Source organism: Tribolium castaneum, chromosome 1 (genome assembly GCF_031307605.1).
Source record: "Tribolium castaneum strain GA2 chromosome 1, icTriCast1.1, whole genome shotgun sequence".
In the NCBI taxonomy this organism is placed as follows: Eukaryota; Metazoa; Arthropoda; class Insecta; order Coleoptera; family Tenebrionidae; genus Tribolium; species Tribolium castaneum.
Window position 1 is genome coordinate 9879528 of NC_087394.1, and position 15982 is coordinate 9895509.

Below are 15982 nucleotides of genomic sequence, written 5' to 3' on the forward strand. Positions count from 1 at the left end.
AAAATAGAGTAAATTAGTTTCTCTGTAACACTATTACAAGAAAAATTAGCTGCATACCTAAGAGGAAGAATAAAAGAATAATAAACGAAATATCAAGATTTAGAAGTGAAAATAAAGACTTCATAAGACGAACAAACGGACACAGAAAGAGAATGGATAGAAGAAGCGTACACACTAGTTTGCATTTTAGTAAAATGTTGATAACAAAGATAAAGTAATTAACATTTTTATATTCCTTCAATTTGACGTGTTTTTTGTTGAGTTGAAGAAGCCGTACAAACAACGCACTATAAATTTATGACATACATGATCGGAGACAAATTCGTACGCTCTCCGATATATCGCCTTCTTGACATCTCATATTTATTTATTAATTGTTAAAGCACGTAAAGTTGAAAGCAAATTTTCTATTTGGAGCTAATTTCCATAAAGCTGTAAAATCTATTTGCAATCTTTAAGAACATGAAATTACCGTAAAACCTCCAGCATTAAGTTGTTGAGCGTGTATTTATACCAGCTGTAAAAACTAGGAGCGAAATATCAACTTGTTAGATGATAAAACGAGCGTAATCTAAGACAAGCAGCAGCAACGAAGCCGTTCAACTCATCAGGGCGCCTCGTCAGCGCATCCACACAATGGAGCCTCTTCTCCCGGAGCAATCAGTCGCAAAGCTCATTTTTATGAAATTACCTCGAAAAACTATCTCGTTGTCAGCATCTAGCACTGATATCGAATCAAATTTCTCATTATGTGCACAACAAGTGTATACATGTCGCGCTGTGACAACGGCGTTCGATGTATCAGCATTGCGCGCGCATTTTGGCCCGGCCACCGTCTACCTACTTGTTACACCGGAGTCTTGTCTGCCTGCTCCGGGCCGTTGGCGGGTCTCGTTCCGGGAACTAACAAAGCTCGTTTCCTCGGCTCTGGTTGTGATATGTGCGTGATTGCGTCGTGCAGTGGCTTTCTTCACCCTTGCAGCTCCTGCCACAGGTTGCTGTTAACACTTGCTGGTGTCTTCTCAGGTACAAGAGTTCTTCCTTTTTAAACTGGCGGCGCTCACGGCACTTGAGCGCCTTTTGCTGCACTCGATATTCCAAGGCGCTCCGGAAATTTTTCGACAAATTTTAGCAATTGAACAATCGATTGAACAAATCAAAAATAATTATCGGTGCGGAAGCTACAGGTGTCTCCTAATTAAAATTTTATTACTTCGGAGTACTAATTTGTGCGAGAAACAACGCCTTATTAAAGATTTAACAATGGTTTGAGCGATTCGACGAAAATTCTGCTACATTTCCTTCGTTTTATTGCTTTGGTTATAATATGGTGATTTGATATTGGGTTCTGGATTGATTTTGAATTTGCGTTTCGTGATTACTTTGCCATATCTACATGTATGTTTAGGTATCGGAAAACCGCTATTGAATAAATTTCATTTTAAAATTCTGGAATTAAAACCGCCCCTGGCATTAAAGCAAATATCACTTTCGTTTGATTCTAATTGTGCATCGTTTTGAAAATGTGACACAGATTACGGCTAACGTTACATTTGAGTTAATTAAAATTTGTTCGGTTATGTCTCTCATTAGTGTTTATCCGATATTTCTGACAAGTTTTAAGCCTTTGTTCGTTTTAGTGAAGCACAATTTCAATCCTAATTAAAAGCAAATTTGTTCGTTTTTGGTTGTGGGGACGCAAATTGTTCGATTGTTACTTTGAAAAAGTAGATGAAAGGCTGCAATAGTTAACTAAAAAAATAGTGCAACGAGTAATGTAAATTGGAATTTTTTAAATTCCTAAGTAGGAACTACTATTTTTTTAGTAATCACACAAAGTATATTTTGAAAATTTTGAAACTTAGTTTTATACTCGTAAATACATAAAAATAGTAAACTGTGCTATGTTTTTTCTGTTTCAATAATAGGTAATATAGTAGTCATTAAATTACTTTTTTCAGAAATGATTATTAAAAGACGTAATGATGTAATGATGTTTGATAGTTTGATCATCAAGTTGATCGTAATGTATTTGTTTTAAACACTAAATAAATACAAACGTTGCATTTTTTTTGAAAAGGTATACAAATTAGAAGAGAATATCTAATGTAGAATATTTTTAGAATAGAATTTATACATTAACAATCTAAGTAATAAAATTAAAACATAAATCAAATTTTTTACAACTTTTGAAACAAGTTTTCCGTTTTCTTCTAGGGTTCCTTCTAACAAGTGTTCAATAATTGTTTAGGTCGTGGTTTGCTGTGGTTTTCTCTTTCCAGTATGAACGTAGGTTGTGTGATAAGTTCATATGGTTTGCTGTCAACTGTTTAAATGTTGTCTTATTTTTGCATTTAGGAGTTTTTGATAAAAATCACATTGAAAATTATGATAATTGTATGCAGACGTTCAAGAATTTACTCTCCAAGCTCAGTTGAACGTATGAATTTTTGGCCTGACACTGACAGCTGTCATCTGTCATTGTTTTGTAATGTTAACCGAGACATACGTTTTTTGTGACAATTGCCACATATAGGCGATCTGACCAGAAAAATTATTGAACACTTGTTATTTTTCTTAATTTGTAGTTGTGTTTTATTTAGAATTTTGTTTATATCTTATCCTGGTTTATACTTTATTCCAAGAAGAAATAAAAAGAGTTTTTACCTTAGCACCTAAAAACCAAAATTTTAAAAATAATTCATTGATGGAGATAAAAAAATTATTTATCACTTTAATGGCTCAACAGTGTTGAGCTACTTATTTGTATTTCCAATTATTTTTTTACTGTCTTCAACAATTTTAATCACCATTATTTTTTGAAAAGTTTAAATAAGCTTTTTCCCCAATTTTTACGCATTATATTTTGTCAGGTCGTAGTCAAACTAACAAGGATGTTTTTTCGTTACATACTTCTAGTCTTTTCTTTCATAATCCACTTTTAGTAGTTTGTAACAAAACTGATTATAAACCTGTAAAACAGGTATTAGTTGTAGCTGAATTTAGTCTCGAACAATTAAAGTTCTTTTAATATATCCTGAGTTTTTTGAGGATAATGCTAGTGCTGACTTAGTAGGTTTTAGAAAATGATGGTTTTAATCAAGACAAGTGTTCAAAACTTTCTTAATTTCCAATTTGATAAATGATTGAAAAGTTAATATCTGCTATTCAAGACATACGTTTTTGAAACTTCTGGCGACGTTCTTATTACATTAGATATTGTACTATTCAGTTGGATTAAGATTTATTTGCCTAACTTTTTAAATTAACAAATTTGTTCAATCAACAGTCTCTTACTATCCCTTGAGTAGTGTTAAAAGATATTCAATGGAGTTAATATTTCTTATAACAAAAATAAATTTGTTTAAGCGTTTTTTTTACTAGATATAGTTTTTCAAAGGTTAGATTTTTGAGTTAAATTTTGGAACATGTTTTTTTAACAACAAACAAAATGGCAGATTTGAGAAAAATATATTAACGGTAAAAAAAGTTGGTCTGATCGGCACTTTTGAGTCACCCTGTAGGATTAAAATGTTTTACATTGTTTATTAAAAATTTCTCATTTGTCCAACGGTGTGGATGCGTAGTAAATTTCTGATTAAAAATTTCTCAAAAATAAACAACCGTTTAATAATTTTGCATTACTAATTCGAAAGAACAGTTATACAATGTGCTCAAAAATGATTGTTTATCAAATCCACTACAGAATTCAAATTTAATGTGCCGCTTAGTCCAAATGACTATTGTAGTGTGTGAGTACTGTCATCTCTGTCAAAACTTTGAATTAGCTTTTTACTCACTTTTTGCCAAAGTTGTTTCAAGTCTTGATTTATGTTTCATATTTCAGTAAAATGTGTTGTTGTGTATTCTTTCGTTCTTAGATTCAAAGGTTTTTGCATTATTTTGACGGATCTGTCAATTAGACGAGATTCAAGATTTTAATTAAGCGGCACATTATGTTATATTTCATAGGTGACTTGATGAACAAGCATTTCTGAACACTGTGTATTACAAGTATTACAAGTTTTTTTTTATAATACTTAAAAAATCTAAGAATTTGTATTAAAGAAAGGATGTTTGAAGTGTTTACTACTTAGTTTATTTTATTATGTTTAAAATATAAACACTCCTTTTCATCAACATTAAAAAAATTGTTTTGCTGTCCTGAATTTACTGAATACAACACTGTTTTGCCTTGAATGTTATTCCTGAAGCACCGCTAAACCGGAACAAAAGCTTTGATAAGTTAAGATTTATTTATACCGGATACGGAATTGTTAATTAAATTCGTAAAACTTACTCAGGAATTAAAGTAATTACAGCCCTAAGAAAGTTTTCTCGAGAGTTACATAAGCGGACTTTTGGTAGTTAATTGAAGTTTGAAAAATAGGTGCACTGGGTAGATTTTTTCCAACATCAAACATTCTAATTAATTGTCTGGAAAAGTTTCCTAAAGATGTCATTTCGCAGATAAAAGTTGGTAATGAAATTTCTCCCTTTCCATACGTTTGTGTCGCATTTAATTTTTACTTCTCTCGACGCAAACTCCCCCAATTGGCTTGTTTGCAGCAGGGATTTTTGTCCGAAAAATTTCTTGAAAATATCGCAACAATTTGAATTGTAAAACAGATTTCGTCGGCTTACCACCACATATTTGCGCCGGAAATTCAAGGGAAAAGGCAATTAAATCCTGGACGGCAAAATTTGGTTCGAACATAATGCTCGGATTATTATAACTGACAAGGTGAGGGGCGGCACGCAATTCCGGGATACAACAACATAGTTCAAGTTTCGCCACTCCAAGATAACTGCCGCAGACGGGAGAACTTGTGTTATTGAATTAACTTACTGATATAATGGCGCAAATGCAAACGCAATTTATTTAAGTGCAGCGGAATCCAATTTTCTTCAACATTTTTAATGTAGTCGGTTTTGTTGCGCCGAAATTGACACATCCCCCCTTAAGCAAATAAGAGAAATAATCACGATATAAATTACGCGCCATTAATGTTTAATTTCGCGAATAATGAGCCAGGATTCATAACTGTCACAATCGTAATTGCTTCGCATTCTTCAGCTTGTCATTTTAATAAGAAAAAAAGTAACAGAGCGCATCCATGTCAAATTAAATACGGCGAAATTGTGGCTTCGTGTTGCGCTTCTAATTACTTTATGTTCGGTCGAAAAGTGTCTTTAAATTAACTTTTCCAACATCAAAATAAACATAGCTATTTAATTTTTATATCTCGGAGGGAGCGGCTTTAATTAAAAAATGCAAATATTGTTCTAGCTCAAAATTATTGCCGACGTAAACAGCCGCAGCGAAAATATTTTACCAAAAATGATGTGGGTCGTAAATTGTGTTGTGTGCTGTGGTCGCAAAATAACCGATTCGTCACCGAAGCGGACAGCTTGTGTTTCATGATTTCATTAAAACTAATCGACTCGAAAAACTGGCAGATATCATTAAAATTGACAAATAAGTTGAAAAAATTAACTTTACAATGGATCTAATTTACTAAAAGCCAGCGGAGATATTTCCTTTGAGCATTGCTGGAGAGCCTTGTATTCAAAGCTTTTGTCCCTTTTATGATGAAAAAAATTTGCTGTGCTTGACAGGATATGCTCCGAAAAATTATGTAAATTGCACACGAAGTGTATTCAGAGATAGCCAGTTTTCAGAATAAATGAAATTGGAATAAAAGGTTCATTAACGTTATTGACGCTATGAGACGCGTGAAAATATCTATCGATTGTGAGGAGGAACGATCATATTGGAATTTAATCTTCACTAGCCGCCTCGTAAATTTACTGATTGAAGTCTTTACGGACCATCTAACCTTATACAACACCGTTAAGAGAAAAGATCATTTTTACAACGCCTATATAAGATTATATCAACATTTGCGTCCAAATAAAATACCTCACCAAATTGAATTTATTTACCAGTTTTGGAACATGTTGCGTGTATTAGATGAGTAAATTAATCGTTTTTTAGTTTTCCATTTAATATTATGATAAAAACCTAAGTTAAACAATTAGATTACATTTTTATACAGAGTGAGTCTATAATTGCACAGAATTTATTTTTTGGTACTAAATACTTTGCATTTTTTTCAATGCCTGTGAATTTTTTCAATTTTTTTTTGCAATTACAGTTGTTTTTTTGTTTTCTTTTTAATATTATAATATCTGTGTATAACCTAAGTTAAACAATTAGATTACATTTTTACACAGGATGAGTCTACTATTTTTACTGCATCTCAAAAACTAATAATTGCACAGAATTCACTTTTTGGTACTAAATACTTTGCATTTTTCTCAATGCCTGTGAATTTTTTTAATTTTGTTTGCAATTACAGTTGTTTTTTTGTTTTCTTTTTAATATTATAATATCTGTGTATAACCTAAGTTAAACAATTAGATTACATTTTTACACAGGGTGAGTCTACTATTTTTACTGCATCTCAAAAACTAATAATTGCACAGAATTTATTTTTTGGTACTAAATACTTTGCATTTTTTTCAATGCCTGTGAATTTTTTCAATTTTTTTGCAATTACAGTTGTTTTTTTGTTTTCTTTTTAATATTATAATATTTGTGTATAACATAAGTTAAACAATTAGATTACATTTTTATACAGAGTGAGTCTACTATTTTTACTGCATCTCAAAAACTAATAAAAATGTCTCTAGCAACGTAAAATTATATCAATTAAATAAAAATTGGCAATTCAATTTTTATAAGATTTTTTTTCATTCAAGCATCATCAAGAATAACACTAGAAATCATAAAATTTCAATTAGTTGATATTTTCATATTTTTAATTTTATTATTATTTATATTAATAATAACTTATTTCACCTGTTTTTTGTTTTAAGGGTAATTAAAAATATCGTTCGTTCTGTACCAGCAGTTTTTTTTTAATTTCCTTCAATGAAAAATAAGCGAGATAATCGCTCCGAAAGAAAAAAATCGTGACGTCAAAACCGCATCTAATCATATTTTTTAGACATTTTTCACATAATCTAATATTAATTACTTTTTCGACTTAACTAATTTCTGTTTTAAATTTTGTCTTGGACTTGGAAAAAATCTGAGAAAATTTTTTTTGTTATGTTTTGGTTAAAAACTATTTGATTGATAGGCGGTTATGACGTCATAATTTCAACTTTAAATAGAAATAACTTGAGTTAGAAAGAAGATACAGGGAAACGGTTTTCACTATTAGAGTAAGTGTTTTCAGTATTATCATTTGGGTAATTTCAATTATAAGAAAGGATAAAAAAATTCTTAAAAAAATACACACTTGGAGAAAAACATTGACATGATAAGTATAGCAATAAAAGCTGATTTCGGTGTGATAGTGGGTAGTTTTTGAAATATATCGAATGATACTTTTAGCACTTCTAGGTATATCCATTGCGTGCAAGAATAAAACCAATTTTTTTTATTATTGAATATTTTCAGTCGCTTATACGCTGTGAACATTTTTTATGTCCTGTCCTAACCAAAATTATTGGTGTTAACTTTTCTGTCGTTCCACTTAGATGGAAACAAAGTTTCAAAACAATCAAAAACTTTAACAAATTTCACATTTTTTACTAACTTTGATTGATAAATAGGTTTATAGGATTTGACGACAACGGTGTGGAGGTATGAGGTCGATAATAAAACTTGAAAAGTTTGTATATCTAGCAGTTTGGAGAAGAAATACGATAATAATCCGATTTATTTATGTTTAATATTTTCGAAAGCTCTCTCATAATGTGAGAATTAAAATGTTTGTTTTAACAAAAAAATCTATTATGATTATTAAAAATATACAGACTGAACAAATAAAGGAACATTTTGACACCATAACGTTATTTCTGTCATTTATTTTTGAGTAATGACGTTATTTTAATGATTATTATAAATAATAACTGTCGTTTTTTGTTTGTTTTGTTTTTTTGTTACACATTTTTATCTTTCTGACTTGTATAAAGAAATTTAAAAAATAAAGCAAAGAATTCAAAAAAAACAACAAAAATATTATAAAAGTTGTTGAAAGTATCACACAAAAATCGGTTCGTTTTTGCTTTAGGATTTTTTAGCTTCATCTTAAGTGTTTTTAACTTAATTATAAAAAATATAAAAAAACATTTGCTGCTCATAAAATATGTTGAGAACAAAAGAATAAAGCCTATTATGTTAAATTGTTAATATTTTTTCATTAAATTTATACTTTTAGTTTTTAATTTAATTTTTTTATTTTACCACAAAGATAAAGATTTGTACTTTCCAGAACAGTAAATAAAAATGTCTGTTGTAAGTTAAAAAAATTACGAATCACGTCACAACTCAAAAATGAATAACATCATAAATGCTATTAGGATGCCAAAGTGTAGCATTAAAAAAATTGACATATTTAAGATTTTTTTTAAATGACTAATAATAAAGATAGGAATAATTGTGTGCGTTACTTTTGGTTCAGTTTGTTTTGTCGAGATATTTTTAGGAAACAAAAAAAATATTACGGCCATTAGAAATAATCGTAGAAAAAATGGTGTATGCAGCTTCCATTAAAAAGTTATAAGACTTAATTTTCATACTTATGTCTTACTAGCCGTCATTAAATACTTCTTACATAAAATAATATTCTGAGTTTCCACTTTCCTGTAGATACAAGAAAAAGCTTAGAATTTTATTCTCGTTTAAACTAGTGACACCTGTCAAATGTATGGATTTTCTCTACTGCATCATAAAAAACCCAGAAAATTCTTTTTCAGCCAGCTGATGATGAGCAGCGGATACAACTTTGATATAACCGTGCCTTGATGTACCAGAAAATCATTGAAAACGACAGCTAAATTATGTGAAGCGTTAAACTCGTACATAAAACACATTTTGTGATAAAATCTTTCAACTTTCAAATAATTTTACTGTTTGGGTATCGATTCAAAAAGTGTGCAAGTGCTCAAGCTATAAATTTATTACAGCTTGTTATAGACAGGTTTTAAACTCAATCCCTTAACAAAGGCGAAATTTTTTATTCCCCGTAATGTAATTTATCGCAGTAACGGATTTCGCTCATTTTATTTTTCTCTCATAGAAAATTTTAATCTAATTTTGCGAAAGTATTGTTGAAAAAGTTATCCAGTTCCACAAAACGTCAACGGTGCTTTAAATGATTACTGAGCATTAGTTGTGATTTTAAATTAATACGTAATTATAATAAAATAACTTGAACGATTAATTCCCCAAAATTGCATTTGCAGCGAATTGGATTAAAATTCGAACATATTGCGTATGATTTTCCAGTGATGTAAAATAAATCGTACAAATTGCTGAGTGAGGGCGGTACATAAATGTATAAATATTGAAGTTAATGGCAATAACTGCACTGACATTATCGATTACTAATCTATTACACCTATTAATTTATAATAGTAATGTGTACTTGTGGAAGTTCAAAATTGTAGTGTGTTGATAGCGTTGATAGTAGCGGTGACAACCACTCGATAAAATCCATGAGGAGCAACAAGTCAAATTATAGGCACTTGCAAGATTGTGTGAGAATCCAAACAGAAATCATTTGTCATTTGTGATTTTACCAACGCTTTGCAAAACGTACAGTTTGTTCTGTTTTTGAAATAATATTGGTGCAAAAAAAGCAACATTATTTTAACAAAGTTGTGCAAACCTTTTGTGTGTTTTTGATGTCAGTAATTAAAACCGTCATTTTGTTTATTTAGGTGCAGTTTGGATATTTTATTAACGTGATGTGGGCATTCGGGGTTGTCAATAATTTTGGTATTTTTAAATGTAGCAAAACGGATTTGTATCGCAGCGAGAGTATTTGTTTAATATTTGATGATAATATCAATAAAAATTGACCAATAAACATATATTTGTAATTAGGGAATTTCACGTGAAGCGGACAACTCAAAAAAATTTGACAATCTGAAATTCGGTGACAATTGTTCTTTTAAAAGATGTGAATGTAAATACGTAATGATTTTTTTGTGAGCGACTTATTTAAAAAGTTATTGACTCCTAAAAATTGACCAAATATTAAGCATAACGTTTTTGTAAACTATTTTTCTAATTAAACAATATATAACAAAATATTTAAAATGGTGTTTTATACACAAAATTTACTGTTCTTTTTAACTCTGAAATCGAATTTAAAATTTGAAATTTTTTTCGTATTGAAAACCGGAAGTGAAGTTTCAAATCCGAATTTTAGTAACTTGGACCATTTTTTAAAAATTATTTTTATTGAAAAAAATAGCCTATGGTAAATAGAGTTTACGCTATAAGTCGCAAAATGGGATCTCTATTCGTTTAGGAGATTTAGTACTTAATGTATTCAGAAGCGCGTAATTTCTTGCGTAAACCGGCCGATGACGTACATTAAGTACTGTATCTCCTAAAGAAATAGAGATCCTATTTTGCGACTTATAGTATACAATCTAGAGATTATAAGCTATTTTTTGAAATAAAAATAAATTAAAAAAAATGGTTCAAGTTACTAAAATTCGGATTTAAAACTTCACTTCCGGTTTTCTACACGAAAAAAAATTCAAATCCCAAATCTGATTTCAAAATAAAAAAGAACAGAATGTTCTATATTAAGCACTGTTTTAAATATTTTGGTATGCATTAGTTTTTTAAATAAAAGCTTTCAAAAACTCTGTGTCTCATATCTTGTCAAATTTTTAGAAGTCAATATCTTCACAAATAAGTGTCATACAAAAAAATCATTATGTATTTACAATCATGCTTTCTAGGAGAACAATTATCCCGAAAATGACCACATTTTAAGATGTAAAATTTGTATCGTTGTGCGCTTCGCGTGAAATGCCCCATTATCTAAATTAAGTACAGACTACTTTCATAAAAAAAAAATATAAATTGAAGAGTACAAAGAATGTCACATTCTACACATTTTGCTAGATAGATGTTTTTTGTTCTACTTTTATACAAGGCGAGTCTTTAGTATTTTTTTCTTGTTATTACATCTATGTTCTGTCTGTTCAAAATATTTTTTCTAAATTTTCCAAATAAATGAGTCTCATTCTAATGTCCAACACAAATGAAGCTTCAAATGTTCAAAACTGCTAAAGTGGCACTTAACTTTTGATTTCTGTCTACAAAAATATACAAAGTTAGTCTGTTAAATGTATTTTGGAAAGTAATAATCACAAAAAATAAAAAACCAGAAATGTTTTAACAACACTAGTTTCCAACGTTTTTTATTAACAGATGAAAGCAATGTGTAATCAGAAGTCGAAAAATGTTAGGACGTCACACTTTTTAAGACTTGTAGTAAACGAATAACAATGTTTTATTCCAAAAACCTTAATATAAATAAAATATAAATAATATATTAATATAAATTTTGATGTAAACATTCATTATGTGTATCGAGTACTGTCATCTCTGTCAAAACTTTAAATTAGCTTTTTACTCACTTTTTGGATTTTTTGCCAAAGTTGTTTCAAGTCTTGATTTATGTTTCATATTTCAGTGAAGTGTGTTGTGTATTCTTTCGTTCTTAGAATCGAAGCTTTTTTGCATTATTTTGACGGATCTGTCACTTAGACGAGATTCACAATTTAAATTAAGCGGCACATTATGTTATATTTTATAGGTGACTTGATGAACAACCATTTCTGAACACTGTGCAGTATTACAAGTTTATTTTTATAAAACTTAAATCTAACAATTTGTATTGAAGAAAAAATGTTTACTACTTTTTTAACAGATATTAGTTTATTTCATTATGTTTAAAATATAAACACTTCCTTTCACCACATTAAAAAAATTGTTTTGCTTTCCTGAATTTACTGAATACATTCTTAAATACAACACTACCTTGAATGTTATTCCTTACTTATTATTCCTTACTTGATGATATTTTAATGCAAATAAAATATTTAACAACTTTTCAATCACGTCAATACCGAATGACATCACAAAACAGATTGATTCAAAACTTTTGATAAATTAAAAATAACACAGATTGTTTCTTTTCTTGCACTTTCTCTTATTGTAACCAGCAGTAATCAGCTAACATATTTTTATCCCAAAAACTTTGGTATACGTTTTTTCATAAGACTTTAAATCTTGATGAAAACGTATATTATTTAATCGCTTAAGTTTCCCTGGTTTTATTAGGATAATTTGACCACAAACCAAAGAAAAGTTGTTTGGGCTTAATCTACATTCACTTGACTATTACTGTCATCTCTGTCAAAACTTTGAATTAGCTTTTTACTCACTTTTTGGATTTTATGCCAAAGTTGTTTCAAGTCTTGATTTATGTTTCATATTTCAGTGAAGTGTGTTGTTGTGTATTCTTTTGTTCTTAGAATCGAAGCTTTTTTTGCATTATTTTGACGGATCTGTCACTTAGACGAGATTCACAATTTAAATTAAGCGGCACATTATGTTATATTTTATAGGTGACTTGATAAACAACCATTTCTGAACACTGTGTAGTATTACAAGTATTACAAGTTTATTTTTATAAAACTTAAAAATCCAACAATTTGTATTGAAGAAAAAATGTTTGAAGTGTTTACTACTTTTTTAACAGATATTAGTTTATTTCATTATGTTTAAAATATAAACACTTCCTTTCACCACATTTAAAAAAATTTTTTGCTTTCCTGAATTTACTGAATACATTCTTAAATACAACACTGTCTTGAATGTTATTCCTTACTTATTATTCCTTACTTGATATTTTAATGCAAATAAAATATTTAACAATTTTTCAATCACGTCAATACCGAATGACATCACAAAACAGATTGATTCAAAACTTTTGATAAATTAAAAATAACACAGATTGTTTCTTTTCTTGCACTTTCTCTTATTGTAACCAGCAGTAATCAGCTAACATACTTTTATCCCAAAAACTTTGGTATACGTTTTTTCATAAGACTTTAAATCTTGATGAAAACGTATATTATTTAATCGCTTAAGTTTCCCTGGTTTTATTAGGATAATTTAACCACAAACCAAAGAAAAGTTGTTTGGGCTTAATCTACAGTCACTTGACTATTACTGTCATCTCTGTTAATACTTTGAATTAGCTTTTTACTCACTTTTTGGATTTTATGCCAAAGTTGTTTCAAGTCTTGATTTATATTTCATATTTCAGTGACGTGTGTTGTTGTGTATTCTTTTGTTCTTAGAATCGAAGCTTTTTTCGCATTATTTTGACGGATCTGTCACTTAGACGAGATTCACAATTTAAATTAAGCGGCACATTATGTTATATGTTATTATGTTATATATGTACATATTTTATAGGTGACTTGATAAACAACCATTTCTGAACACTGTGTAGTATTACAAGTATTACAAGTTTATTTTTATAAAACTTAAAAATCCAACAATTTGTATTGAAGAAAAAATGTTTTAAGTGTTTACTACTTTTTTAACAGATATTAGTTTATTTCATTATGTTTAAAATATAAACACTTTCTTTCACCACATTTAAAAAATTTTTTTGCTTTCCTGAATTTACTGAATACATTCTTAAATACAACACTGCCTTGAATGTTATTCCTTACTTATTATTCCTTACTTGATATTTTAATGCAAATAAAATATTTAACAACTTTTCAATCACGTCAATACCGAATGACATCACAAAACAGATTGATTCAAAACTTTTGATAAATTAAAAATAACACAGATTGTTTCTTTTCTTGCACTTTCTCTTATTGTAACCAGCAGTAATCAGCTAACATATTTTTATCCCAAAAACTTTGGTATACGTTTTTTTATAAAACTTTAAATTTTGATGAAAACGTATATTATTTAATCGCTTAAGTTTCCCTGGTTTTATTAGGATAATTTGACCACAAACCAAAGAAAAGTTGTTTGGGCTTAATCTACATTCACTTGACGTTATTTTACTCCAAATATAATGTTTAACAATGAATTTATCACAGAAACAACGAGTGCTAAACAAGACACTAGAAACGAATTTTCAAAACTTTTAGTGAACATACAGGGTGAGTCAAGAGTAGGTTATTTCTGACATGTCCTAAGATGCAACTAAAAATACTAATTGCATTTTTTTTAACATTTGTTAAATTAACATCGGTTTTTATCTTTTAAATAATAACAGCCCATAATAAAATTTTATTAAAACTGTTAACACGAAGTTGTTAATACTCAAACAATGTAATTGTAGGTTAATTCTTAAATTTTTTAATTGAAATCAATATTATTGGTTGCATATTAATAAAAAATCTGAAATAACCCACAAATGATTCACCCTGTATTAACAAAACTAGTCATGATAGATATGGTGTAACATATGTTTTAGTTATCAGTGAGAAAGCTGAAGACAAAATGAGTTCAAATTATTTCTTGGTAAAAAAAATTGTAAACTATCGTGTAATTATTGATTTTCTCTGTTTTTTCTATTGGATGGGTTGTGGTCAATAGTCATCATTTTTTTACCAGATGGTGTAATTGGTTCAGTGTTGTTTCCTTTGTAGTTTCCAATTATGTCTGAGGTTCATTTGGTTAATTCGATGCAAGAAAAATATCAGCTTTAAAGCCGTAAATATTTTTAATAACGATGAGTACGCAGAATGTCAGCGTAACTTGACGTATTATGGAAGATAAATAAAGGACTCACATATTTCCCACCGGAAAAATGGGTCAAGTACATTAAGCATTCCAGCACAATTGTGTTTAAACAATCGATATTGAGCCCAGTTGTCCGAATTAATCATTGTTTTTATTTATCTAACAAATTACGGACGATTCCATATTTATTTTATGACAGTTTATTTATCCAAATTTCCATTGAAATAGTCGAGTGATTAAGCCATCCAGACAAGACAAGACCTAAACCTTGTGGAAGTTTAATAAATAATTGAGTAAGGATGAGGCACGTTTAGTGCAATGACTCGATCTGAATTATTAAAATCGCTGAGGGCCGTTTTACTCGGCGCCGCTAAGTTGCCATTTCGTTATCTAGTTATAGACTCGACCCAAAAGTGTAAGTATGAAGTTAACTTTACAATTTGGCGGCTCCTGCCATAACGGTAAGCGTAATTTATGGATGGCATTGATGGTAAACTGCAAGTCTTTTAGCTGGGCAATTATTTTTTTTATGGAGCCATCAAAGTTTCAACTGGATGCACGAGATCGCCCAGATGTTAAATCTTGAATTGATTAAAAAGTTCGTAAAGTTGTTGCACATTTTAGAGCGGTTTCCTATCAACTATTTCTTAAAGTTTCGTTTAAACTCAAATTTATTCACAAGAATTACCAAAGTTTGATATCGCAGATCCAACTGCTTCCTTGCTCCATGGCTTTGCTTTAATGTCACATATTCTTGATGCTGAAGAGATTTCGGTGGATTAGACTCAAAATTCTTAATGTCACGAGACTCTATACCTACAGATGCACCAGACTAAAAAAAACGAGTCCCGTTTAATTCCTCACATTTATGAACATGTCGTAATTCTCGAGATAATGGTTTCAGGTTTTACATTCTATTGTATTGGGCAATTTTAAACTGTTTAAAGTGTTTTTCTGTTTAATTTTATTCAAACCCCTGGTCACATCTCTTCGATCTATCGACGCAGATCAACTTCTAATGAACTAATTGTAGTTTAAATTTAAAACTTTCCTATTCTTTGGTGATTTGGCAGTTCCTCTTAGAATACAAAACTGAAGCCGCTAATAGAAACTGTTGCTGAGGTGTGAAGGCACAGGGCTCTGATTTTCCATACTCACTTGGTACTAATTTATCTATTATCTTATTATCACATGTTTTTTACATTTTACTCTCATGTTTTTTACTTTTTTGTAACCATTAATAAGTTTACAACAATGGGTGTGAACAAAACATGCTTAAATGTTTATTTCAATTACCTAAATACACCTTCTTTGGATTTTAAAAATTCATACATATACAGGATAATTCACGTAAAAAGTTGAGCGTTGCAAAAAAAA

At 29.6% G+C, this 15982-nt stretch overlaps 1 protein-coding gene across 2 annotated transcripts in view; it reads left to right on the forward strand.

Moving 5' to 3' along the window:
- The first annotated feature begins 828 nt into the window (after positions 1-828).
- Fife (fife) overlaps positions 829-15982 on the forward strand; it is a 196807-nt gene continuing 181653 nt past the window's right edge. The window contains exon 1 of one of the 2 annotated variants that reach the window (XM_064355525.1): positions 829-1026. The gene's annotated coding sequence lies outside the window, so the exon portion shown is untranslated. The remainder of the gene's footprint in view (positions 1027-15982) is intronic. The other variant, XM_064355527.1, reaches the window with a different exon arrangement.